Source organism: Bos grunniens, chromosome 6 (genome assembly GCF_055505025.1).
Source record: "Bos grunniens cultivar Pamir isolate PY7600 chromosome 6, Bosgru_T2T1.0, whole genome shotgun sequence".
NCBI classification, from domain to species: Eukaryota; Metazoa; Chordata; class Mammalia; order Artiodactyla; family Bovidae; genus Bos; species Bos grunniens.
The window spans coordinates 58,977,267-59,005,227 of NC_141170.1; the positions used below are offsets into that span (position 1 = coordinate 58,977,267).

The 27,961-nt window shown below is 43.2% G+C and overlaps 1 protein-coding gene across 22 annotated transcripts in view; it reads left to right on the forward strand.

Annotated features, from left to right (window-relative positions):
• RBM47 (RNA binding motif protein 47) overlaps positions 1-27,961 on the forward strand; it is a 276,212-nt gene that overhangs the window by 149,268 nt on the left and 98,983 nt on the right. For 20 of the 22 annotated variants that reach the window (XM_086406030.1, XM_086406036.1, XM_086406028.1 and 17 more), the window contains one exon: positions 19,043-19,127. The exons of the other annotated variants lie outside the window; for them this stretch is intronic. The gene's annotated coding sequence lies outside the window, so the exon portion shown is untranslated. The remainder of the gene's footprint in view (positions 1-19,042; positions 19,128-27,961) is intronic. 22 annotated transcript variants of the gene reach the window in all.

Consider the following 27,961-nt stretch of genomic DNA (forward strand, 5'->3'; position numbering starts at 1 on the left):
GAGCACAGTGCTTCAGAGGGCAGGATCTGGTGTCTCACCAGACTGGCTTTGAAGCGGTGGCTGGACTTCTTCCAGCTTTGTGACTTTGGTTAGATAGTTCACCTTTTGAAGATCAAGTTTCCTCCCCTGGAAAATGGACGTAATAAGGGAATCTTCATTAAAGTATTGCGTACATTAAATGAGAGAACCACATATTAAGTGGTCAATAAATGTTAGCTATAAAGTGCTTCCCTCATTTTATAGATACTTGTGCTCAGGTTCTGTCATTTACATAACTTTCCTAAAATCCGTGGGATTTGAGGAAGTGGCAGAGCTTTTTGTATCTGAGTCCAGTGCTCTTTTTTTTCACAGTGCCACCAATGAATAGTATAAATAAAGAATAGCTATCAGCTAGGCTATCAAAATAGCTATCAGGTAGGGCTTCCCTGCTGGCTCAAACGGTAAAGAATCTGTGTGCAATGCAGGAGACCTGGGTTCAATCCCTCTGTCGGGAAGATCCCCTGGAGAAGGAATTGGCAACCTACTCCAGTATTCTTGCCTGGAGAATTCCATGGACAAGAGGAGCCTGGCGGCCTACGGTACATGGGATCACAGACTCAGACACAACTGAGCAACTAACTTTTTCTTTCAGGCTATCTGGTCGGCACCGTTCTTAGCACTTTACCTGTAGCTCAGTTTATGCTTATTAACCAGAAGGTAGATGCTAAAATTATCTCCGTTGTACAAATGGAGAAACTGAGATATGGAGACATTAAATCAGGTACACACAGTCAATAATGACAGAGCAGGATTTGAATCAAGACAGTCCAAGTCTAACACAAAGGTCTAATTGGTCTGGGAGTCCCTACCACTGGCAGCAGTTCTTCTCAACAACGGGTACCAACCCCTCCAGGTTCCTCTTTGCCGCCTTTTTTTCACACCTCCCATCTCTCCCTCCATCCTCTTATCCTTTTCATTCTGTACCCTTATCATTTATCCTCTATCATTTATCCTTGTGCCTTGAGCTTGCTCTGAAGATGGTATAACTTAAGGAGGAGGTTTTAAGGAAACTAGCTTTTACTAAGCACCTACTAAAATCACACACTATATTAGTTGCTTTCGTATCTATGTTTTCATCTTCATTTTGCAGTTGAGCAAACTAAGGCTCAGAGAATATAAGTAATAAGTTACCCACATTCACTCAGTTGTATGGTAACAAAACTGAGACTGGAGCTTAGGTATATTTCCAAAGCTTGAACTTTTCGCCAGGTATGGTAAACAGCTGTATGCACTTGATTCGGCCATGCTGGTTGTTAAAATAGTGCACTCTCTCTGAACCTCTTGATGGAAAGCTGCTGTTCCAAGTCTCCCTTGTGTCTCTACCACCACCGCCTGGCCTGCCCAGCCCCCTCCCCAGGACGTCTAGACCTTCCCATAAGCCAACAAGTAAAAGTTGACATCCAGTCCAGCAGGGGCATCAAAGACCTTGCTCCAGCACTGAGGCTGGCTGGCAGATGTGTGTCAGTGTCTTTGCAGTCCTCTTTATCACAAGGCTATGTAGTGTCAAGTATCATGCTGAGTACTGCTTAACATCACTAGGGTAGCTCAGGATGAGTGAGAAAATAACTTCACAGCTCATTAATGAAACTGCCATTTGGGATCAAATCAGAAACACTGTGGAAACTTAGTTGAATTCATTGCTTCCCTTGATGAAGTACAAGATGAGGAAGGTTGCATCTGAACAAATGAATTTTGTATTCTCACCAAGACTAAGGTTGCTAAAGAGCAAGTGTGTCTCAGCCCCTACCCAGTCTTCACTCCCACTATCCAGCCTGGCCAAGCCACCTATGCCAGAGCCCTCCTTCTATACCTCAGCCTTTGGTTAGAAGCTCTTCTGCCCCTATCCACACCCCTTTCACCCACTGAGGATTTTCAGGCCTCCGAGGCCCACAAGACGGGTATTACCTTTAGAATCATTTCTATTGCACTTGGGTGAAAAAAGCTTTTTGTAGGGCCTGGGGCTCTGAACATCATTTCTAACATTCTTTCTTTGAAAAAGGCATTTTGTGTTTTAAAAAGCTACTTACAAAGGAACGTTTCTAAAATCGAGATAGGGTTTTTTCAAGACTTCCCTGGTGGTCCAGTGGCTGAGACTTTATGCTCCCAATGCAGGGTGCCCAAGTTTGATCCCTGAGCTGGGAACTAGATCCCATATCCGCAACTAAAGATCCCACATGCTGCAATGAAGATCAGAGATCCCATGTGTGCAACTAACACCCAGTGCAGCCAAATAGATAAATAAAATATTTTTGAAAGAAGATAGGGATTTTTCTTGTGTTGTGGAAAGAAATTAAGTTAGTCTGGTATGTTTTACTCTTCCTCAAGTCCCATTGATTCCTTCCTGTTGTTTTGTGGTTGATAATAAACTGACAGATCTGTTACCTGGGCTGTTTATTTTTCCTACTTTAAAGCTGTGGTTTTCCCAGTCTAGAGATTCCTTGTGTTTTTGTCAGGATAAGCTAAGTAGCAGTGACGTAGAGACCCCAAGATGTCAGCGGGTTGCCTGATAGAAATATAGTTCCTGAAGTCCTGGTGTGTGTGCAGGCTTGCAGAGTATCACCTCCATGAACAATTAGGAGATTTGGACTGAAAATGTGCTGTGCTTAGTTGCTCAGTTGTGTCTGACTTTTTGCCACCCTATGGACTGTCGCCCACCAGGCTCCTCTGGCCATGGGGATTCTCCAGGCAAGAATACAGGTTGCCATGGCTTTCTCCAGGGGAATCTTCCCAACCCAGGGATTGAACCCAGGTTTCCTGCGTTGCAGGTGGATTCTTTGCCATCTGAGCCACCAGGGAAGCTTAAGAATACTGGAGTGGGTAGCCTGTCCGTTCTCCAGCGGATCTTCCCAACTCAGGAACTGAACCAGGGTCTCCTGCATTGCAGGCAGATTCTTTAGCCACTGAGCTATCAAAGAAGTCCTTGATAGCTATTCCTTGAATAGCTTTGCCTTTTCCAGCATGTGATGTCCAGAGTTGCTTAGGCATTGCTATCCCAGTCATCCAGACAAGGAAAAAACCCAAGGGAATAGATTTTTAGGGCCAGGTCCACATCACGTCATCATGGCACATATCATTTTCTTTCTGTCCATTGGCCAGAGCTAAGTCAAATAGTCACGCACCACAGCAATGTGGGAACTGTGTTCTTACTCTGGTCTATAGAAAGGAATGACCTCTATACCTTGTATGTTTTGAAACTTTTAAATATACCAGGAAGAGTCCACCCAGGTCCTGCCTACTGGACATTACCATCTCTGAGGACCATCCCATCCCGCATGCCCTGGGAGAGTCCCCAGTTCTGGGTGGCCATGTAACCTCGGGCAAGTTACCTGTCTGAATCTCAGTTTTCTTATCTAAATCAACCAGTAAATATCTATGGTATTTAAATGTTTTAAGATGGCATGGTTCAGAAGAATTTGACTTCTGGGGATCCCGTAGGGTAATCACAACACAGCTACAAAGTTCAGAGAATATTTTACAGCTTTTAAAGCCATTTAATCATGAGAGAGAGAAAAACAAAAATTAAAGAACCACAGATCATCAAAGTGTTCATTGTTTAAATGCTGTTCATGAAGCAAAAAGGATTTATTTGGAGCCAGTCTTAGGTGAGTGGTGAAAAGTTTAGAGGTCCGAGATCATACTAAAATGTACTTTAGAATGCCAATATAATGTAGCACATGGATTCATTCACTTTGGTTTTAAACTGCCAGTTTATCACTGGATTTGACCCTCTTTGAGATATTTCATTTGGAACTTCACACCCACCAACATGACTCTATCCTTGGAGTGAATTCCTCAGTGATGTCTCTTCTAAGAATAATATTACTTCTGAGCATCCTTGTGTATTGAACCAACACTACTTAGTATGGGAAAAATATATTATCAGTGAAACAAGTTTTTCTTCCTAGGGAGTATCATAGAAAGGAAGCATCATGTGGACAAATTATGTTGCCTATTGCAAGGAGCAGTGCACTGTGCACATAAATTCTTCCATAGGCTTTGGCAGGCTGTTGACAAAGTACTGAGTGCTCACGTGCTCAAAGCATTGGGTAAGGGCTGTGTTAATTCACAATATCACCATCAGTGTGGGCTACCTAACATTTGCTGGTCTTCTGAATATTACGTCATCTGAGATCTCAATGAGATAGGATCCACGTTTCTGAGACTTCGTTTGGTAGAATTTGGGCAAAGGAATGAGGAGAAAAGAGCCTTGGTTTGATCATAGAAGCTGTTATACTATTATTTCTCAAAGAAGTGAAAGTTGCTCAGTCATGTCTGACTATTTGCGACCCCATGTACTATACACTCCATGGAATTCTCCAGACCAGAATACTGGAGTCGGTAGCCTTTCCCTTCTCCAGGGGATCTTCCCAACCCAGGGATCAAACCCAGGTCTCCCACATTACAGGTGGATTCTTTACCAGCTGAGCCACAAGGGAAGCCCAAGAATACTGGAGTGGGTAGCCTATGCCTTCTGCAGCAGATCTTCCCAACCCAGGAATCGAACCTGGATCTCCTGAATTGTAGGCGGATTCCTTAACAACTGAGCTATCAGGAAAGCTCATATTTCTCAAGGCAGTTTTTAAATACTCTGACTCCTCAGTCTTTTTTTTTTTTAATGTGAACTATTTTTAAAAGTCTTTATTGAATATTGCTTCTGTCTTTTGTTTTGTTTTTTTTGCCGAGAGTCATGTGGGATCTTAGCTCTCCAACCAGGAATGGAGCCTGAACCCCCAGGATTGGAAGGCGAAGCCTTAACCATTGGACTACAGGGAAGTCCATCCCCAGTGTATCACATTGCATTAAATATACTGCCTCTGAGCCCACACCCACAATAGGTTAAATGAATCACCAAAGGACTGAAGTCGAAAAAGTTCCTTAATGAATAGAATTACTGGGACAGTAATTCTGGGACTGTTTAAGATGAGAGATTTCCAGACCTTTGCTTTGGTGTTGCTGATGCAGAAAGTCCAAGGCAAAATCAGGAGTCTGATTTTTAACAAGCTCTCCAGGTAATTAGATCAGCTTGAGAAACTGCTCCAGGGCAGTGGTACTCCACCTTTCAGAAGACGGTTGCTCGGAGGGGCGCCATGGGATGAGAATGCTCCTGCTCCAAGGCAGGGCAGGTCTAGAGGGACACCCAGCATGGTGATGGCTTGCAGCGTGCCCCCGATAAATATTTGTTGACTATTGGAAATAAGGTTACTTTGAGGAAATGAGCACATTCTGTCTCAACCTTGAGTGGATAGGGAGAAGCAAATTATTTTGGAAGACTACTGGATGAGCATGCAACTAGAGCTGAGGAGAAGAGGGACCTAAAATCTCACTGCACCCTCTTCCTTGGCCCAGTGCAACCCCAGCCTGTTTCACCGTAGGGTGAGCTTGTTGTCTTGGCAGCTGAAAACCTTCTGAAGTCCAGTGAATTCGGAAGTTCCAGTGGGCACCGTCGATTTTTTTCTGTCCAGCTTTTCCTGGGCTTCCCAGTGGGACCCACCTCTTCTTTTGATAGTCATTAATACCTTTTTTTTCTTTATTCATTTTTATCTTATAGTCTTGGAGCCCAGTAGACCAATAGTCTATTTCTGTTGTTTTTGCATATCTTTAACTCTAGTAGATCTGGAAGATTTTCTCTTAAGGAGCTTGTTCCCTGATTTGTAATCTGACTGTACAGATTGTAAAACATGTAATTGACTTAAGTGATAGCTTAAAGATACAGATTGGTTATTTGGGAGATGTTAAAATGTAAAACATGGTGTATTGTTTCTAGTTACTGAGCATACCGTGCGCTGTGGACCTCTGATGACTGTTACTGACAGAGATTTCTGATCTCCTAGCGGAAGAATCTATTATTTTAAGATAAGGAATAATATTAATACCAGAAAGACCAAAGTTTAAGCATCAGCCTACTTCTTTTTTTTCCCCCCTAGTCTACTTCATAGAAGCCTTTTCTTTTTTTTAAATGAGACACTCTCCAAGCCTCAGTTTCCTTCACTGAAAGTAGGCTTACCAGTTCCCACCTGGCTTGGTTGTTGGAGAATTAAAACCAGACACATGGTCTGTTTTAATGCAGTTTCTGGCACTCAGCCAGTGTTAAAAACATGCCGCCCCCCGCCCGGCCAAAAAAAAAAAGAATGAAAGAAAAGAGAACAACATCAACTTTAAAAAATCAGTAATTAATTTGGCTGCGCTGGGACTTAGTTGTGGCACTCAGGTCTTAGATCTTTGTTTGCAGCACGAGGGATCTTTAGCTGTGGTGTGTGAACCCTTAGATGTGGTGTGTGGGATCTAGTTCCCTGACCAGGGATCAAACCCAGGCGCGCTGCACTGGGAGCTCGGAGTCTCAGCCACAGGATTACCAGGGAAGTCCCAACAGCATCAACTTTGGACTTGTTATGGTGGTCAGCCGTCAAAAAGGACATAGATCAACACAATGTAGAGAATATGTTGAAAATTGAAATGCAGGAGGATGCAGGGAAGGGGCAGGCAGAGCCACCTTCTGGCTGCTCGGCCTTTAAGTGACACATGGGCCGCACCGGGAGGAACAGCCAGGTCATCTGTCATCCCCCCCAGGGAACTGGTTATATTGTGAGCTCTGATTAGATTTTTTAAAATGGAACCTGGCAAAAATGCTTTGAGTTCTGTGGGTCACCTGAAGGTGGGAAGGAAATGCCGGGCCCTGCAGAATCTCAGTTCTAAAGTACCTGCGCCTCGGGAAAGTAAAGATAAGCATAACTCAGAAATGTATGCCCTTATATTTTAAAGGCTGACCTTAGTGAGTACTTAAAGCATTTGGGGGATTTTCTGCAATTTTCACGAAGTGGATTCAGATTCTGCAGGTGATGTTGGTGAAACCATTAACTGTCAGTGACCCTAGCCATGTTAGGAAACACCCCCAAATTGTGAACATTCTGAGTGGTTTGGCTGTGTTTTGACAACCGCATTTTAGCTGATGAGTTTGTTTTTTCACTGTTTTGCTTCTGTGAGGGTCGGAGCAGAAAATGAGAACAGGGTAATGCTTGAAATTGAGTGCTTGGCTAGAGATGAGTGATTCACGGGCCTGTTTGTTAATCCAGCTAACATCTATCATAAGTAATTAGACTAAAAAAAATAACCATTTAAAACTGCTTGAAATATAGATTTGAAGGCACACGGAGTTATCTATTTCATTTGTGGTTTGTTGTGCTTGAGAGTCAGGGCTAGGACATATTTTGTGCTGCCAGCAGAAATGAGGAATTGAGAAATAGGGAACAAGTGTTCTTTCTACCCTATAAAAAAGGGCCTGACTTAGCAAAATAACAAAAAAATCCTGCTTTTGCACGACTGAGAGTTTTCCTGAGCTGGGTGGGACCTGAAGGATGGTGGAAGGGATATTTCATGAAACTAAAAAGAATTCTGCTGAATTAAGATGTTCTCTGCCCTTGTGCGAGTCTCTCACATAAGCAAAGTTAGAACCATGTTTTGTATTTAAACAACACTCAAGTCTTCCTGGGCTCTCCTGATTTATTTAAAAACATTTTTTAGGACACTCTTCTGACCTTGGGGGCTTCAATATTCAGTAGTATTAGCTGCAAAAATACCTGTTTTGAGCACCAAATAAAGCAACCATTTACAAAGAGCACCAGTGAGGGAGCTTTGAGGACTTCAAGGCAGTACAGCTTACACTTGATGTGCTTCTAAATCTAGTTGTGAAGATAAGATCTAAACAGGCTAAAAGTTAAATAAGAGTAATAACCTAAAACTGTAGTGATAACACGTCACTGGGCGATGAATTGCCAAATAGAATTGCACAGGCAATAAGGCTTTCACAATTCAGAGGTGGGAGCAGACTGTGTGTCTGCTGGTGAAGTGCTGGCCACCTCCTGTGTGTCTGTCGTGACATTCAGGACTCCTTCATTCCTTCAGCAAATATGTATTGGTGTCAGGTGCTGGACTGCGCACGGGGCATACAGTAAGCCGAGTAAGGGTCCTGCCCTCATGGAGATTACAGTTTGGGGTGGACAACCAGGCAGTGAGCAAATAGTAGTTCATTACACATCATGATGAGTGCTACAAGGGAAAGCTCACACCAAGATGCGAAACAATCTGGGCTGCTGAAGGGGAGAGCTACCCCGAAGAAGTAACATTTGAACTGAGAGCTAAAGAGTTTACCTCAAGTACTTCGTGAAGTAAGAACACTGCTGGACCCAATTAAGTAGCTTAGAGTTTCCACAAAGAATTCGTTTGGAGGATAGTGCTTTCCTTAGTTGCTCAGTCGTGTCTGACTCTTTGCGACCCCATGGACAGTAACCCACCAGGCTCCTCTGCCCATGGAATTTCCCAGGCAAGAATACTGGAGTGGGGTGCCATTTCCTACTCCAGGGGCCAAACCCACATCTCTTGTGTCTCCTGCATTGGTGGGCAGATCTGTACCATGAGCGAAAAGGCGAAACAATTTATAATTGTTGAAGTTTTTGCAATGAGCATATGCTTCCATGCATGTACACACACACTCACACCCTTTCTTCTTACACATTGTCTTGCTCACACCCCACTGACACTATCCAGCTCGGTAGAGTAATTTTGCAAACAAATGTGGAAAAGATCATTCCAGATTCCTAGCAGATCTGTCTCAATGTTTCCCAAAAGCTCTTGTGGATGCCTTCAGGGAGGTGAAATTTTGATTGCCAAAAGCTTTGTGTACCGTCTTCCCAGATGGCGCTAGTGGTAAAGAATCCTCCTGCCAGTGCAGGAGATGTAAGAGACAACGGGTTCAGTCTCTGGATTGGGAAGATCCCCTGGAGGAGGACATAACAATCCACTCCAGTGTTCTTGCCTGGAGAATCCCCATGGACAGAAGAGCCTGGTGGGCTGGAGTCTAGGGGGTCGCAAAGAGTCAGACATGACCGAGCACCCACATACACGGACTGAGAGTAAGCTGAATCTGCAGTGTTATTTCCGTGTCTTCTTCCTCGCAACAAATAGGTTTTGATTATGTGCCAGGCGCACTGCTAGGAGCTAAAGAAAACAAATATGGACCATACAGGGCTCCTGCCTTGCATTACTGCCACAGTACCCATGGTCGGAGACACCGCTAGCTTTTTGATCCCCCTCCTCTGCCCACCCACCTCCTTTTTTTTTTTTTCCTTGCCTATTCCACTTTTCCTAGGTATTTTCCATGCTAGACAATGTTAATTCCGTTAGAATCAGATCAGCCCCCAGATAGACAATTGTGGTGTCTGGTATGTTGTCATACATATGTACAGAGGACAGGAAATGATGACACATGACACAAGTGACTGGAAACGGTTCTCAGATGGGAAGTTATAGGTGGGACAGTGATGAGAGGAAGGAAGTCAGTTCAGTTGAATGAGCACTTAAGAGTAGAAGTGGGGACGCTTGTTCCTTGGGCACACTTCTTGGTGGCAGGCGGCGTGTTGGCTTTTGGGACTATAGGAATGAATAAGGTGAGCACTCTGTGCCCTTAATGTGATGTGGTGTTTGCTGATAGTCACTGTTTCTGGGTGAGCCTAGAGAAACCAGTCAACCTCTCTGAGCCTGTGTCCTTATCATCAAAACTGGAGTCAGTTGTAACTAAAGGCTCCATTTCACCTTCAAAAGTCTGTGGTCCTGAAGAATTATTTAACAGCTTGCTGGTCAACCCCTGTCCATCACTCTAGGATTCAAATAAAGGATAGTGGGGGCTTTTAAATACACATATATATGTGTAGTGTATTTATTTATTTGACTTTCTTAGTTGCAGCGCTCGGGGTCTTCGATCTTTGTTGTGTGGCATGTGGGATATTTTGCTTGTAGCAAGTGGGATCTAGTTCCCTGACCAGGGATCCAACCCTGGGTCCCTGCATTGGGAGTGTAGAGTCTTAACCACTGGACCACCAGGGAAGTCCAGAATATTTGCTTTTGTTGCAGTAAGAGAGACTTGAGATAGGTCTGAGGAAGAACTTGTTGGTGATAGAGTGTTGAAACAGCGCATTAGGGTTTATTATCTTGGACTGACAAGTGTCAGGCTCTGTTTCAGGAGAGAAAGGCCCTTCTCTCAGGGAGCTCACATTTCGTTGGGGTAGAGAGATAACAAAAAGTGATAAAAATGAATACACAATGTAATTCCAGATAATAAAAAGTGCATCAAAGAAAAATAAAGAACTTCCTAGAGAGATGGAAATTCCTGTATCTTGGGAAGAAGAGAGAGAGTACAGGGCTGGTGATTGGAGGGCTGTCTTCACAGAGTGATCTGGGAAGACTGCTTGGGGGTGAGTCCAGCTGCGGGGAGAGCCAGACAAGGAAGGCTGGGAAAGGAAATTCCAGGTGGGGTCTGAGGCAGGGAACTGAGAAAGCTAGCACATTGGAGTGAGGAAGTGGTAGAGAGGCTGGGAAGGAAGTACAGAGTAAAGAAGGCTCGAGAAAGCTTGCTGTACTAGAATATGGATTTAGCAGTCACTCTTCAGGAGTGACTGTAACCCTGGTGTAGGTTAACTTAGTCCAGCCTGATATTGCTGGATCTGGACTAGGTGCATCTTGAACATCTCAACAGTTGAAATACAGCATCTATTTCCATCTGTATCTTTGTCTTTTCTTTATGTATTTCTTTGACAAAAGGTTTTGTATTAAGATGTGTTGCTTTCTAAAGAGAAAATATCTTTTGAGTTAATGCTTATGCCGTCTTTTCTTTTCTTAGTGTAACTTTTGAAAAACGATGCTACTTGTTCCTCCCTCTCTTCCTTATTTTTTTAAACAAACATTTAATATTTCATAAGACACTTAGATTCCCTGCCTGCCTGCTAAGTTGCTTCAGTCTCATCCAACTCTTTGTGACCCTATCGACTAACCCGCCAGGCTCCTCTGTCCTGGGATTCTCCAGGCAAGAATATTGGAATGGGTTGCCATGCCCTGCCCGAGGGGAGTCTTCCTGACCCAGGGATCCTACCAGCATCTCTTATGTCTGTTGGATTGGCGGGCAGGTTCTTTACCGCTAGCGCCAGCTGGGATGCACACCAGTGTTAATAAAGACCAACCAGTGTTTGGGTGGTATTTATTTTCTTTCTTCGTGCAAACTTGATCTTGGGAATACTGAAAAGTATTCACAGATGGTGGGAATGAAACTTTCAGTTCTGTTTTCTTTGCACTCACCTTGAGACAGATGTTTGCTTCTGATATGCTGATAACCGTATTACGAAAATGAAATTTAAATTCAGTTAAAATGTCTCTTGAATTTATTAGCCTCAAAAATATGTATTTTGTGGCAACCCTATTTTCTTAGTTATTTAAAAGTCAGCTGTGACACAAGCCCAGGATGGCCCGTGCACCTCGTGTATGCAAGCAGCCAGCATACCTACTCCCAGTCATTGAAGAATATTTATTTACAGCCAGGCTGGGCTTGCTACCCGAATAACTTAGTAACTGCCTACTTTTGTGCTTGGTAAATATTTATCAGAGCCACAAGAGGGCAGCTTGTCCAGTGAATCCAGGGGTAAAAAGTTCTGTTCTTTAGACAGAGGATAAAGTGCTGAATTTCTCAAAATGTTTCTTGAATAAGGAAGAGTTTTTACATTCTTAGCCAGCTTCATCCATTCTAAGAGACAGTGTTTTTGGAAATTAAATGTTTTAAGGCAAGTTCTTTCACTCATATCTATTTTCCCTTTTCTTTGAAATATGAGTATCCATTTCCCCTTGAGTCCCCAGTTCCCCCATCTTCCAGCCCTTTTGTCCTTATGCAGTTTTTATTGAACTATAATTTGCATATAATAACATTCACACAGGCTTTAGTGACATGTGGGATGCATGCAGGTGTGGAGCCACTGCCCGTCAAGATATAGGAACTTCCATCTCTCTAGAAAGCTCTCTAGTGCCTCTTTCAGTGGGTTTCCCTTTGCAGGTCCCACATCCCCTTGGATCATTAATCTTATGTATAATATATATATATACCTGAGACAAAGCATTTTATAAATTGAAGTTAATGATCATGCACTTTAGGGTCCTTTCTGAAAGGCTATGTGAGAGCTCTGGAGAGATTAAGGAAATCGGAGGCAGCTCCTTTTCAAGGCAATTATATAAGTTTTTACTCTTTGTGGTTGTAGGGGTGGTTTTAATCTGCCTCGTATTCACTGAGTGGGAGGATTATCCTTAACTGCACAGTCAATAATTATCCATTTGTCCTTTAAAGTTTATTTCTGCTCTCATTATAGTTGATTTAATAATAATGCGTTTCTGGCACTTTACTTACTTGTATTAATGAGCTCAAGGAATCTGAAGGAGGTACCATTATTATCCATATTTAGATGAGAACACTGAGGTACAGTCACATGTAACCTTGACGGATAAAAAGGAGTAGAGTTAGTTTCTTGGTGTGAAATGTAAGATAAACGAAAATAAAAGCTTCCTAGGAAATGTATGTTCTCATCAGTCAAAGTAGTACCCTTAAAAAATTAGTGCTTCTCTTGATGCACTTAATGTTCTTGGACAGTGTCACCTGTGGCCACGGTTGAACGCCATGACAGTTTCAGTTCCGCATCCGTGACCTTGACCACCCAGATTCCCTATGTCTGTTTCCCTGGTTCCTGCCTTCATCTTCTCCTTTTGGGTCACCCTGCCTTTAGTTCCCTGCATTGTGGTCAGGGTGATCTTTCCAACAAGCAGTCCTGGTCATGCCACCTTCCTGATTAAAATTCTCCAGTGGTTCACCATGCAGTAAAATGTCAGCTCCTCGCCTTGTTCAGCCGTGAATCCTGCTGCTCCCTCCACTGCCTACCCTCAGTCCAGCTAGTCTTCATTCTCCAAAAAGCCTGTGCTTTCTCTTGTCCCACACACAGGAGCTGACTATTCCTTCTGTCTGGAAAATGTGCTCTTTTCATCTGTCATCCTGTCTGACAGTTCAGTTCAGTTCATTTCAGTCGCTCAGTCGTGTCCGACTATTTGCGACCCCATGAAATGCAGCATGCCAGGCCTCCCTGTCTATCACCAACTCCCAGAGTTTACTCAGACTCATGTCCATTGAGTCGGTGATGCCATCCAACCATCTCATCCTCTGTCGTCGCCTTCTCCTCCCACCTTGAATCTTTCCCAGCATCAGGATCTTTTCCAATGAGTCAGTTCTTTGCATCAGGTGGCCAAAGTATTGGAGTTTCAGCTTCAACATCAGTCCTTCCAGTGAATATTCAGGACTGATTTCCTTTAGGATGGACTGGTTGGATCTCTTTGCAGTCCAAGGGACTCTCAAGAGTCTTCCCCAGCACCACAGTTCAAAAGCATCAATTCTTTGGTGCTCAGCTTTCTATATAATCCAACTCTCACATCCATCCATGACTACTGGAAAAACCATAGCCTGTGAAAAATTCTAAACGACACGGGAATACCAGACCACCTGACCTGCCTCTTGAGAAATCTGTATGCAGGTCAGGAAGCAACAGTTAGAACTGGACATGGGACAACAGATTGGTTCCAAATAGGAAAAGGAGTACGTCAAGGTTGTATAGTGTCACTCTGCTTATTTAACTTATATGCAGAGTACATCATGAGAAATGCTGGGCTGGAGGAAGCACAAGCTGGAATCAAGACTGCTGGGAGAAATATTAATAACCTCAGATATGCAGATGACACCACCCTTATGGCAAAAAGTGAAGAAGAACAAAAAGCCTCTTGATGAAAGTGAAAGTGGACAGTGAAAAAGTTGGCTTAAAGCTCAACATTCAGAAAACTAAGATCATGGAATCTGGTCCCATCACTTCATGGGAAATAGATGGGGAAACAGTGGAAACAGTGGCTGACTTTATTTTTCTGGACTCCAAAATCACTGCAGATGGTGACTGCAGCCATAAAATTAAAAGACGCTTATTCCTTGGAAGGAAAGTCATGACCAACCTAGACAGCATATTAAAAAGCAGAGACATTATTTTGCCAACAAAGGTCCGTCTCGTCAAGGCTATGGTTTTTCCAGAAGTCATGGATGGATGTGAGAGTTGGACTATAAAGAAAGGTGAGTGCCAAAGAATTGATGCTTTTGAACTGTGGTGCTGGAGAAGACTCTTGAGAGTCCCTTGCAAAGAGATCCAACCAATCCATCCTAAAGGAGATCAGTCCTGAGTGTTCATTGGAAGGACTGTTGTTGAAGCTGAAACTCCAATACCTTGGCAACCTGATACAAAGAGCTGACTCATTTGAAAAGACTCTGATGCTGGGAAACATTGAAAGCAGGAGGAGAAGGGGATGACAGAGGATGAGATGGTCGGATGGCATCACCGACTCAATGGACATGAGTTTGAGTAGACTCTGGGAGTTGGTGATGAACAGGGAGGACTAGCGTGCTGTGGTCCATGGGGTCGCAAAGAGTCGGACACAACTGAGTGATTGAACTGAACTGACTAGATGGACCTTTGTTGGCAAAATAATGTCTCTGCTTTTTAATATGCTGTCTAGGTTGGTCAAGTGTCTTTTAATTTCATGGCTGCAGTCACCATCTGCAGTGATTTTGGAGCCCAAGAAAATAAAGTCATCCACTGTTTTCACTGTTTCTCCATCTATTTTCCATGAAGTGATGGGACCAGATGCCATGATCTTAGTTTTCTGAATGTTGAGCTTTAAGCCAACTTTTTCACTGTCCACTTTCACTTTCATCAAGAGGCTTTTTGTTCTTCTTCACTTTTTGCCATAAGGGTGGTGTCATCTGCATATCTGAGGTTATTGATATTTCTCCCGGCAATCTTGATTCCAGCTTGTGCTTCCTCCAGCCCAGCGTTTCTCATGATGTACTCTGCATATAAGTTAAATAAGCAGGGTGACAATATACAGCCTTGACGTACTCCTTTTCCTATTTGGAACCAGTCTGTTGTCCCATGTCCAGTTCTAACTGTTGCTTCCTGACCTGCATACAGATTTCTCAAGAGGCAGGTCAGGTGGTCTGGTATACCCATCTCTTTCAGAATTTTCCACAGTTTATTGTGATCCACACAGTCAAAGGCTTTGGCATAGTTGATAAAGCAGAAATAGATGTTTTTCTGGAACTCTTTTGCTTCTTCAATGATCCAACACATGTTGGCAATTTGATCTCTGGTTCCTCTGCCTTTTCTAAATCCAGCTTGAACATCTGGAAATTCATGGTTCACAAACTATTGAAGCCTGGCTTGGAGAATTTTGAGCATTATTTTACTAGCATGTGAGATGAGTGCAATTGTGCGGTTGTTTGAGCATTCTTTGGCATTGCCTTTCTTTGGGATTGGAATGAAGACTTACCTCTTCCAGTCCTGTGGCCACTGATGAGTTTTCCAAATTTGCTGGCATATTGAGTGCCTCACTTTCATAGCATCATCTTTTAGGGTTTGAGATAACTCAACTGGAATTCCATCAGCTCCACTAACTTTGTTCATAGTGATGCTTCCTAAGGCCCGCTTGACTTCACATTCCAGGATGTCTGGCTCTAGGTGCATGATCACACCATCGTGATTATCTGGGTCATGAAGATCTTTTTTGTGTAGTTCTTCTGTGTATTCTTGCCACCTCTTCTTAATATCTTCTGCTTCTGTTAGGTCCATACCATTTCTGTCCTTTATTGAGTCCATCTTTGCATAAAATGTTCCCTTGGTATCTCTCATTTTCTTGAAGAGATCTCTAGTCTTTTTCATTCTATGGCTTTCCTCTATGTCTTTGCACTGATCACTGAGGTAGGTTTTCTTATTTCTCCTTGCTGTTCTTTGGAACTCTGCATTCAGATGGGTATATCTTTCCTTTTCTCCTTTGCCTTTAGCTTCTCTTCTTTTCACAGCTATTTGTAAGGCCTCCTCAGACAGCCATTTTGCTTTGTCAGACAGCCTGTCTGACAAGCAGACTGTTATTCATCCTCCAGAACTTGGCTCATGTCTTCCTGGGTCAACTCTGACGACGTTGGCAGTCATCTTTTCACTTTCCATTGCCCCTTGTGTTGTGTAGCCGGTGTCCCATTATTTCATGACTGTCTTGTTCCATGTCTGTGGTTTGTTAGTCTGCAGCGCCCTGGAAGGCAGCAACTTTGTCTTTTCAACTTGGCATTTCTTGCCTAGCTCAGTACCTGGGCTCCCTATCCCAGACCACCGCATACCATGCAGACAAAGAAGACACCTTATATTAGTCACCACTGATATGCCTAGTGTCTGGTATAAGATCTATCCTGTAGTAGGTGTTCAGTTAATATTTGTTGCAGGATGAATAGTGGGCGCTTTTAAGTATCTGATTGCATGATGTAACTAACCCAGGGGTTGCCACTGAAAGGCCTGTGACATAATCAATCCGTGGACATATTTTGTGTGGCCACCCAGTATTTTTTAAAGTTTTAAAATTTGACACCTCTCCTGTTATTTTGCTCTTGGTCAACTTCCTCATTTGTTATCTGCCTGGTCCTGGGACATATAGTTGTGGGTACAGAGAGGTGGGTAGTGGTTTAGATCACTAGGGCTACAATAAAAAAATACCATAGACTGGGCTTAAACAAGAGAAATTTATTTTCTCCCAGTTCTGGAAGCTGGAAGTCCAGGATCAAGTTGGCAGGTTTGGTTTCTGTTGAGGCTTATGTCCTCGGCTTGCAGATGACCAGCTTCTTGTTGTGTGCTCACAGGGTCTTCCCTTGTTCTGAATGTGAATGTGTCCTAATCTCTTGTAAGGACACCAGTCATACTGGGTTGTGTGTGTGTTAGTGGCTCAGTCGTGTCTGACTCTGTGTGACCCCATGGACTGTAGCCCACCAGGCTCCTCTGTCCATGGGATTCTCCAGGCAAAAATACTGGAGTGGGTTGCCATGCCCTCCTCTAGGGGATCTTTCCAACCCAGGGATCAAACCCTATGTCTCTTGTGTCTCCTGCATTAGCATGCAGGTTCTTTACCACTAGCACCACCTCAGAAGCCCTAAATAGCAGCTAAGCATGATTCTAGGTACTGTACTATAACTATAATACTATAGCAGGGCTCAGTCTGCTCTTTGCGACAGCATAAACTATAGCCTGCTGGGCTCCTCTGTCCCTGGGATTTTTCAGGCAAGAATACTGGAGTGGGTTGCCACTTCCTACTCCAGGGTATCTTCCTGACTCAGGGATCAAATCCACATCTCCTTTGTCTCTTGCACTGTTGGCAGATTCTTTAGCCGCTGAGCCATTGGGCAACTTTAGGGCCCACCCATATGACCTCTTTTAACCTTAATTACCTTTTCAAAAGGCATCTCCAAATGCTGTCACATTCTGAGGTGCTGAGGCAGGGATGATGTCAACACGTCAACATATGAATTTGGGAAGGACACTATTCATCTTAAAATAGGCAAGAGCGTGAACATTCAGGTGCTGTGGTCTCTGCCTTGTGGCTGATGAGTGTTGTAGAACTCTGGAGCCTTCAGAGAGAGAGCAGTTTGCTCACTGAAGCAGAATCTGTAGACAGCATGCACCTGCCCTAACACCTAATCTCTGCTCTGATCACTGTCATCTGGGGATCATATTCATGTTTCTTAAACAACTGACATTTAGGTAACGTGCCAGGTAGAACTTAGGTGCTTTTCAGTTTGGTAATACACACCTTTTCATTCTGTTCACTCCAAAAGCTGACATGCAGGCTGCAAACTGTCTTTGCCAAGGGTTGGGTGGACAGTTGGGAAAAGCTCTGTAATGACATGGCACCACCTCCGTTTGCTGTAAGCAAACAGCCAGGTCCTTTTATTACCCTTGAAACCTGCACTCGTGACACAAGTTGGGCTCAGAAGCGAGTCAGATGCCAGCTTTCTGGGTCAAAGTTCCTTTAAGCACTGTATGTTAATCAAAAGCTCAACCTTGGTTAATGAGGCCATTGAGTTGGGAAGAACTTTGGAACAAATGATTACCTATTTCAACTAGAGGAGTTAGCAGAACTCAGTATTTTGTTTCCCATAGGTAGGTTGCAGACTTACGGTCTTTCTTGGAAAGGGAGGGAGGGAGAGTCTTGTGCGGTTTTATTAATTCTTGGTGGACTAGTAGCATGATGAAGTCTGCTGTACAGAGCCTAGTTAATCAGTTGTGTTTACATAAAGATGAAGCTGAATACTTAAGGAATATTGTTCATATATGGGCAGAAAAACCAGCTGCAAAGGGCTTCCAAAGGTAAAGAAATATTTTAAAATGCTAACAGCTCACAGACTTCAAACCATTTTGAGTGTTTGGTGATTTACCCTAAAAGACCACAACTTAATGTGCCCCTGCAGAAAGAAACTTAAAGGAGTGTAATAATCATAGCTGCCCTCCATCGAGTGGTTTCTCTCACGGGGCCCTAAGGGCTTTGTAGCCCTTCATAGCCCTGTTGTCTTGTTTGTTGTCACAGTGTCCCTAACAGGTGGATATCAGGCTCATATTGGATGAGAAAAAAAAGGATCAGAGAGGTTGAGTAAAATGTCCAAAGTCACTGAGCTAGCAAGCAGTAGAGCAGAGTTTGAACACCTAGGGAAATCCATGAGCTCCCCCTCCCAGTTACACCACCTCTTTATATGTTTTCCTCTTCTCTCCTTGCCAGAGTTGATATTTTTTTCACTTGAATATCCTTTGTGCAGGCATGTGTGTCCCTTCAGTCATGCCCGCCTCTTTGCAACCCCGTGGAGAGTAACCTGCCAGGCTCCTCTGTCCATGGGATTCTCCAGGCAAGAATACTGGAGTGGTTTGCCCTGCCCTCCTCCAGGGGATCTTCCCAACCCAGGGATCGAACCTACATCTCTTGTGTATCCTGTATTAGCAGGCAGGTTCCTTACCACTGGGCCACCTGGGAAGCCCTGAATATGCTTTAGGTAATATCAACCCGAATAGCCTTGTGGAATTGGCAAAAGGACATGACCTATTTTCTCCATGTATCTGAGCCAGTGCAGATCTCTTGTACTAACTGGTTATGTAGCTTTCCCTGTAATCAATGCACAGACAAAGGTGTGCGTAATCAGAGCACCGTATTTCTTCTTTTTCCCACCTCCCCTCCGTCCACTTAGCCGTCATTAACTGCACGCTCCTCGTCAGCCATCTCTGGGTTAATAGTGTTATCTTTTCCATTTCAGAGTTCGGGTAACAGAGGCATCAGGACACCTTGTGTCAGGCACCCTAGCAGTAAGCAGCCACTCCTGGGCTCACTGACGAGGTTTGGTAAGTCATCTGACTCTGTCTTCCCTTCAAACAAACATCATCGAGGGTTGGAGAAAAGTAGGTGAATATTACGTAGTGACACCAAATGTTAATCCTCTCTATCATTATTTATTTATTTTAAAAGTTATTTAATTCATTTTTGGCTGCACTGGGTCTTCATTGCTGTGTGGGCTTTCTCTAGCTGTCGTGAGCCAGGGCTGCTCTCTAGTTGGGGTGTGTGAGTTTCTCATTGCAGTCGCTTCTTTTGTTGCGGATCATGAGCTCTAGGGCGAGTGGGCTCAGTAGTTGCGGCACCTGGGCTCTAGAGCACAGGCTTGGTAGTTGTGGTGCACGGGCTTAGTTGCCCTGTGCATGTGGGATCTTCCTGGATCAGGGATTGAACCCACATCTCACGCATTGACAGGCGGATTCTTTACCACTGAGCCACCAGGGAAGCCCTTCTCTCTCATTTTTTAACCAACACATACTGTTTTTGCTTCTGGACATTTGCTTAATTTACTAAGCCAGAGTGTCCTATATGTTTATAAGTACTGTTGGCCCCAGAGGACTCCCATAGTTAAAAAATGACTGAGGCTATATGTGAATGACTTTGCTTGAAGTCTTTTAATACTGAGTTTTTCCTGTAGTTCACTGCATTTTATAACTCTAAAAATACATTTCCCCTCATAATTTAACGTGTCTAAAGTGGGGATGCATGTTATGGAGATTCTGATTTGGTGAAATACAGCATTCTTCTAATAACCCCCAAATGACTAGAATTATGTGTTCTCTGTGTCCTATTTTTCACAAAGCGCAAATGCCTTTAGAAACTAGTATCTTTGTTACTCCATATGATGAGAAAGTAGCCCATGGACCTCCTTAGCAGTGGTGCTGGCATTCAGAACAGCCCATATGACCTCATGGAGCAGTCAATTAGATAGCAGATCCTAAAACCAGACACTGTCTTATCCAACACCTGCTTCCTCTCCAGTGCTTGGCATCGTGGCATTTACAAGTAAGATGCTCTATTTTAGGATATTTCACCCCAAAATGATTTGTCAGGATGATTTATGTATGCATGAGTACTTGTGCTAAGTCTCTTCAGTTGTGTCCGACTCTTTGCAATTGTATGGACTGTAGCCCGCCAAGCTTCTGTGTCCATAGGGATTCTCCAGGCAAGGATACTGGAGTGGGTTGCCATTTCCTTCTCCAGATTTATGTGTGAATGAGTCCAAATTCACATTCATGTTAAATGCATGGGTAAATAGTATCTTTGTAGAGTATAATGCCACAGTATGGATGAGAATCCATATTACATGGATCTGATTTATATAGGCTTTAATATTTTCAGAACCTCTATATTATAGGGAACCACATGTGATAGTACATTAACCCTAAAGTCAGCAGGTGAATCAGTTAACCAAGGCTTTCCCTAGCACAGTACCAGGCTCTGTGCTAGATGCTGGGTAATTAAGACAGAAAAGATTGGTTTTCTGCCCTCAGGAACCTGGTCTAGTAGTGAAAAAGAAAGTGAAAGTGAAATTCACGTCTGATTCTCCAGGCCAGAATACTGGAGTGGGTAGCCATTCCCTTCTCCAGGGGATCTTTCCAACCTAGGGATCGAACCCAGGTCTCCCACATTGCAAGCAGATTCTTTACTGTCTGAGCCACCAGGGGTAGTCAAAGCAAACATTAAATGATGAAAGAGTTGTGAGTGGGCTGAAGAAGAATTATGAGGAATTAAGAAAGGACCTACTTTGAACGTTAGTGAAAGGAGTGACCATCATGGAAGGTTTCTTGGAATTTCAGTGCTGTTTTAACTGAGACCCAAAGAAGAAGGAATGGTTTACTAGGCATGGGAGACTGGGGGCAGGCAGTAGTGGCTTGTCAAATGAGGATATCTGGAGGGTTTCAAAATGGGCCAGTGAGCATCAGGTTCAAGGAATAAGCATGAACCTAATGGGGAAAGAGGTAAAGGAAAGTGGCTTCAGATGAACAGATGTCAAATTCTGGAAGAATCTTTTGACTTAGTCAAATGTCTGTAAGAATGTCTTTAAAAGACGTTTAAGAGAATTTTTGGTTTTGTAGTTCAACATATATTCTTCCTTTCCTATTAGCATCATTTCCTAGAGCTGGATTCCAGGTTCTATTTTCCTACCAGTCTTTTGAATTCTCAAATCTGTGTTCTTAATTTCCTTCATCTACCCCTCACAGAGGGTGATCAGCTTCTAGTGAGGGATTGTTTTCATGAACAAATGTGTCCACTTTTCTTTTTCTCTGTTTATTTAATGGCATCAGGGAGGGGTGATTACTGGTAATGGACTATATAATTCCTCCATCCAAAAGCCAGATTTAAGAAAAAAAAAAAGATGGAGGACTTCCCTGGTGGTCCAGTGGTTAAGACTCTATGCTCCCACTGCAGCAGGGGCAGGTTTGATCCTGGGTTGGGATCCCACATGTCATGTGACATGGCCTCTCTCTCTTTCTCTCTCTATATATATGGTTTAACTAGAATGAACAGAGGTCAGCTACTGACCCTACTTCCATTTTGGACCATTATGAGATTCTCAGATATCAAATCTTCATGCTCTGTGTTGACATTTTCTATCCAGAGTACTGTTGAGCAACTGAGTAATTTAATTGACAGATTCAGAAATTCACACCTGTACATTTAGACATGTGCACATACCACACACTGCATGGAACCCCAGTTCCATTGAATTGACCAAACTTGCTGGTTTCTTAGTCATGAATGAATTTGATGTCATTTTTGAGAAATCTATTGAGTGTAGGGGCCGACCAGGGTTAGATATATCTTTTTAACAGAACTTCTAATTTTATTTTTCAAGATTTTTCTACCTCAGTTTGAGATAACATTGATCTGTTTTCCCCATTCAGAAGGAAAGGGAATCACTGGCCGTGATTGATCTATAGAAATTTGAACTTTTAGTATGAACTTTTGGTGACCTCTTTGGCCAGTCCTCTTAAAAAGTTAACATCTAGGTCATTATCTGATTTTTCGCAAGTCACAGGAAGTCTGTGCACCTCCATCAAGATAAGACATCAGGTGGTGGACATTCGTAGGAAGGGCAAAGAGGGAAAATCACAGAATTTCTGGTGGCCTCTAAGTAAAATGGTGAAACATTTTGAGTGCTGACCTTTCCTAGTCATCATAGCCTAGATTTCCATTCCAAGTAAGTTAATATATTCTGGAGTGGATATTGTTTAACCTGTAAGCTGAAGATGCAAGTTACTTTTGAAAAGGAGGAAAAGGTGAACAGCTTAATATACTGTTTTCTTTGCTAAAATGACTCTTTGTGTTCCTTTACTGTAGATTTCATTTGATGAGATCACAAATTTCTTAGAAGCAATTTTCTTCAAATTCCTAAAAATTCCCAGAAGGGCTACCTTCTGGAAAATGATCTTGACTTCCTTTTGTTTTAAGAAAGCATGCTATAACTCAAGTAGGACTTAGGCTCCTTACAGTCACCTAACTCATGTGGTCCATATGAAGGAAACTTGCTAAAGAACAGGTACACAAAAGATCAGGCAAGTGAGTTGAAACAAATTCTCTTTCATTTGCTCAACTACAAATGGGAACCTTCACAGAATGACCCCAGGCTGCTGAAGTCACTCTCCAAAGGCAGGTTCTAATTGTGACTTTTGTGCTTCTTCTGAAAATAGATGTTTTTTTCCATCACACGTTACTACTTAGTATTTACTTTGTACCATATAACTTATTACTGCAGAGAGGGGGAAAAGGGCCCATAATTTAATTTGATTCAGGTTAATAAACTTAAAAGTACTCCATAATGAAAGATGTTGGGGCAGGAGTGTGAGGAATACAAAGATGGGTCAGACATGATCCTTGCCCCAGAAGAGTTTCAGGATGAAAGCAAAGCCATTTAGTTACGCTGTGCTGTGCTTAGTTGCAGGCAGATTCTTTATCATCTGAGCCACCAGGGAAGCCCAAGAATATTGGAGTGGGTAGCCTATCCCTTCTTCAAGAGATCTTCCCAACCAAGGAATCAAACCGGGGTCTCCTGCATTGCAGGCAGATTCTTTACCAGCTGAGCTACCAGGGAAAACCATTTAGTTATGAGAAAATGTTAATAAAGCAGGAATGAATCAAGTAACAATCAATGTCGTAATTCATATATTTAATGTATTTTTGAAAATGCAGTAGAAGTTAATGAGTCTCTTTTCTCATCTATATCCAGATTTACCAGAGAACAAATTTACCACTTTCTTGTCTAGACCTCTTGTCTCCTTTTGTTTTGTCTGATATTTGATCCAGTTTAATAAAAGTGCTAATTCAGGTATGGAGCTGGTTGGTGTTGAGAACTTATGCAAAAGTAACTTATTGTGTAGCCAAAGTCCTTTGTTATTTATAAAGACCAATGGTGATATAAGCCAAAGAAATTTCCAAGACTTGGTATTGAAGTAGTTACGCCCAACTCACATTTAGCTTGTTGTGGGTATAATCAACCAGTGACTTCATGACATGTCATTCCTGTAACTGAGATGATCCTGAAGTGTGTTTTCTGGACCCAAATCAACATACGTTAGGAAAAACTGGTTTTCTTAAGGAAAAACTGGGTTTCATGGGGAGTTTGTGGCTAATCCCAAACTGATAATTTCTCTTATTAAAATTATTTCATCACCTGGACAAAAGTTTCACAGAGCCAGTAATTCCTTTGGCAACCTGCTTGATGACTTGCTATTTGCAAAACAAGGTAACCCATTTTCAAAAATGAAAAGGTGGCGAGGTGGATGTAAGCCATGCCTCAATCAGTAACATCATGGCGGATGTTTGCCTACAAAAGGAGGACTGTCTTCCTAAAAGGAAGAGGTTTATTCCCATCATGGACAAAGAAAAGGAAAGCTATGGGCATCAACAGGATGTGTGTCTTTTGGCAGAATGACGATCGATGATGGCATTATTCTCTGTAGGAGGGTATTGGTATGGTGGAAAGCAAAGAGAACACTTCACAGTTGAGGCTGACATCTGTGGCTAACGTCAGCATTGGGCCTTTAGGCAAATTTCATGGGCAACACTCAAATGTCAACCCCGAAGTTTCCAAGAACAGCGTCTTCATCCCAGTCATTAGACAAGCATCAGAATTATGCTGAGTGGGGGGCCGGCGTTCAGGCAGTTTGCCCCCAGGTGTTAGCAGTTGGTGCAGCAGGGACACACGGAGGCAGAAGATCTCACATTCACTCCAGCCAGGTTCACAGGTGTCTGTGCTGCCCAGAAATATCAGGAACAGAAGAACGACTTTGCTTTCATCAAGAATGACCCACGTTCTGTGCCTGCAAAGTAAGTAACATCATTTTGAAACTAAAACCAGCATCTGCAACATATAAGGGACAGCTTAGGCAAAGAATGAAGTAGTTATTGAAGAATCAGGCTGAGATGAAGGGAGCTGAATCCAGTCTGGGCATTTATTTAAATCTTAACTTGTTAGTACCGGCTAATTTTTGGCAATCTCCTTCTGTACAGTCAGTCACCAGTGATTCTTAGAACCATAAAATATTGGCGTCAGAAGGAACCCAGAAGTGGTGATGAAAATAAATGATAAATAATGGCAATAATGATAATATTTATTGAGTGCTTACTCTGTGCCAGGCACCAAAGAAGTCTTTTAATGGTATTATCTCTTTTACCTGTATGAAAATGTTAGTCACTCAGTTGTGTCTGACTCTTTGTGACCCCATGGACTATATCCTGCTAGGCTCCTCTGTCCTTGGAATTTTCCAGGCAAGAATACTGGGGTGGGCTGCCATTCCCTTCTTCAGGGGATCTTCCTGACCCAGGGATTGAACCCAGGTCCCCTGCATTGCAGGCAGATTCTTTACCATCTGAGCTACCAGGGAAGCCTTTTACCTGTATGGCCTCATTTAATTTCTACAATAATCCCATAAAGACATTAAGATTCCTATTTGGCAGCTCAGGAAACTGAGATATGAAACAGAATGTGTAACTTTCACACAGTCACAGAGTTTTCGTGAGTGCACAGCAAAGCTGGCATGCTCACTGAGGTCCATCTGAAGCCAGCGTCTACACTGTTTAACTAGTAGCCCCTCAGAAGGCAAGGGATCCTCAGAGAAAGGCATGTTTCTTTGGTGAGAGTTCATTGAGTAGCCACAGTCCCCAGGAGTTCAATCATACTTGGTTCAGTGAAAATGATGAAAGGGTGTATTGAAAATGACAGATCGTATACTCTGAAAATAGAAGCTATGTATAGTTTAATATGCAAATTAAAAAGTTTCGTGGTGGGTTCTCTTTTGGCCTCTAGTTCCCCTTCACTAAGGAACTGGCTGCAGCTTTTCACCAGCGTGGCTAAGAACACAGTCATTCAGGTCTGGATCACTCGCTGCCCCTAGACCCTTTGAACTGTTCTAGCCCTGGGATATCTGCCAATGCTTCGGGCATCAGTCATCTTGAGAACTTAAAAAATAAACAAACAAAAAAAAACCACCAATGCATAGGCCCTGCTTACTGAGACAATGATATCATTGGTCTGAGAAGGAACCCAACCATCAATATTTTTTGAAAACTCCAAGATTGAGTCTGTGTAGGTCCCATGTGGAGAACCACTGGTTTACACTTGTGCTTATTAACCTGGCGAAGGACTTTTTCTGGAAAGCATAATTTGTGTTCTCTAGCAGCTGTTTTTGTTTTTTTGGTTTTTTTCTCTGTGGTCTGTGAAGACGCTGTCACTGCTTGGTGGCGTGTTGTCTGAGACTGGATCCCCTGTTTATACCGCCCCATGACATGTCCTGGGAACCACATCTACACATCCTCCCTGCAACACTGCTGAGAATATATACTTTAATTACTTTACACCTAAAATCTTACAGATTACAACGGACTCTGTGTTATTGACAGAGTAATGATCAAGGAAACTTTATTGTCTTGACAACTCCCGCTATCTATATGTGTGTTCACTAAAATCCACAGAGCTGCTGCTGCTGCTGCTGCTGCTGCTGCTGCTAAGTCGCTTCAGTCGTTTCCAACTCTGTGTGACCCCATAGACTGCAGGCCACCAGACTCCCCCATCCCTGGGATTCTCCAGGCAAGAACACTGGAGTGGGTTGCCATTTCCTTCTCCAATGCATGAAAGTGAAAAGTGAAAGTGAAGTTGCTCAGTCATGTCTGACTCTTAGCAACCCCATTGACTGCAGCCTACCAGGCTCCTCTGTCCATGGGATTTTCCAGGCAAGAGTACTGGAGTGGGTTGCCATTGCCTTCTCCGAAATGCACAGAGACATGCATATAAACTGTTTAGTTCCATTTTAGGTCTAGAGAAGGTCTCAAAGGCAATGGCACACTCCAGTACTCTTGCCTGGAGAATCCCATAGACGGAGGAGCCTGGTAGGCTGTAGTCCATGGGGTTGCAAAGAGTCGGACACGACTGAGCGACTTCACTTTCACTTCACTTTCAAGGTCTCGAAAATGTCATCTGTCCTTTAATTAGACACCAATAAGAAGAGATTATCTTTACTCATCACTCTGCTGTCTCACTTAAAAATTCCTTTTGTAGCTTTCCCTCTTTATTCACACTACCACCTTCCTAGTTTTAGTCCTATCTTTATTCCTGATTTATTCCAATAGCCATGGAAGGGGAAGAAAAAAAAAGCCTAGAAGAAGCTACATCAAAATGCCAACTATGGTTGAGTGTGAAAGGTAGCGGTCTAGTTTTAATTTTTATATATGCTTTTCAGTGGTTTTCTGACTTTCCTTAATAAGCAAGTGTTACTTTCCTAAAGGAAAACCAAGAACCTTCAGCAGAATAGCCTTCTTTGTTGTTTTTCAGTTGCTAATTCGTGTCGGACTTTTTGCAACCCCATGGACTGCAACACACCACGTTTCCCTGCCCTTCACTGTCTCTCGGACAATGGCACCCCACTCCAGTACTCTTGCCTGGAAAATCCCATGGACGGAGGAGCCTGGTAGGCTGCAGTCCATGGGGTCGCTAAGAGTCCCACATGACTGAGCGACTTCACTTTCACTTTTCACTTTCATGCATTGGAGAAGGAAATGGCAACCCACTCCAGTGTTCTTGCCTGGAGAATCCCAGGGACGGGGGAGCCTGGTGGGCTGCCGTCTATGGGGTCACACAGAGTCAGACACAACTAAAGTGACTTAGCAGCATGTACATTGATTTGGCAATGCCATCCAACGATCTCATTCTCTGTCACCCCCTTCTTCTCCTGCACTCAATCTTTCCCAGTATCTTTCCCAGTCTTTTCCAGTGAGTCGGCTCTCTGCATCTGGTGGCCAAAGTATTGGAGCTTCAGCTTCAGCATGAGTCCTTCCAATGAATATTCAGGGTTGATCTCCTTGCTGTCCAAGGGACTCTCAAGAGTCTTCTCTAGCACCATATCAATTGTTATCTTACTAGTCTCTGAATGTATGTGTCCATTATACAATCCTGTCTGTGGTTCACTATCAGATCAAATTCTCAAAACAGGTTTTTCTTCTGTCATTATCCTGCTTAAACCTTCAGAGGCGCCCATTGCTCTTGAGAAAAAGTCTCATCTTCTGGAATCCAAAGGTCTCCTTCATCTAGTCCCACCCTCTGTGTGACCCCTTATGTCCACCATACCCCCCCCCTTTCTGGCCAGCCCAGCATCCCCCTTGTCCTGGAACCAGGAGAATTCTATCAGTTGCTTTGCTTATACTCTTCTGCCCATGGAGAGCTGCACACAATCTGCCCCTTTCTCTGTATCTGTCAAAACGCTGCCTTGCTAAGCTTGGCCCGAGTACTTCCTTCTTCTGCTACATTTGTCACCTTCTATTTGTCTCAAGGATGGCAAATAGATTTCATTATATGCCAGATCCTAGCAAT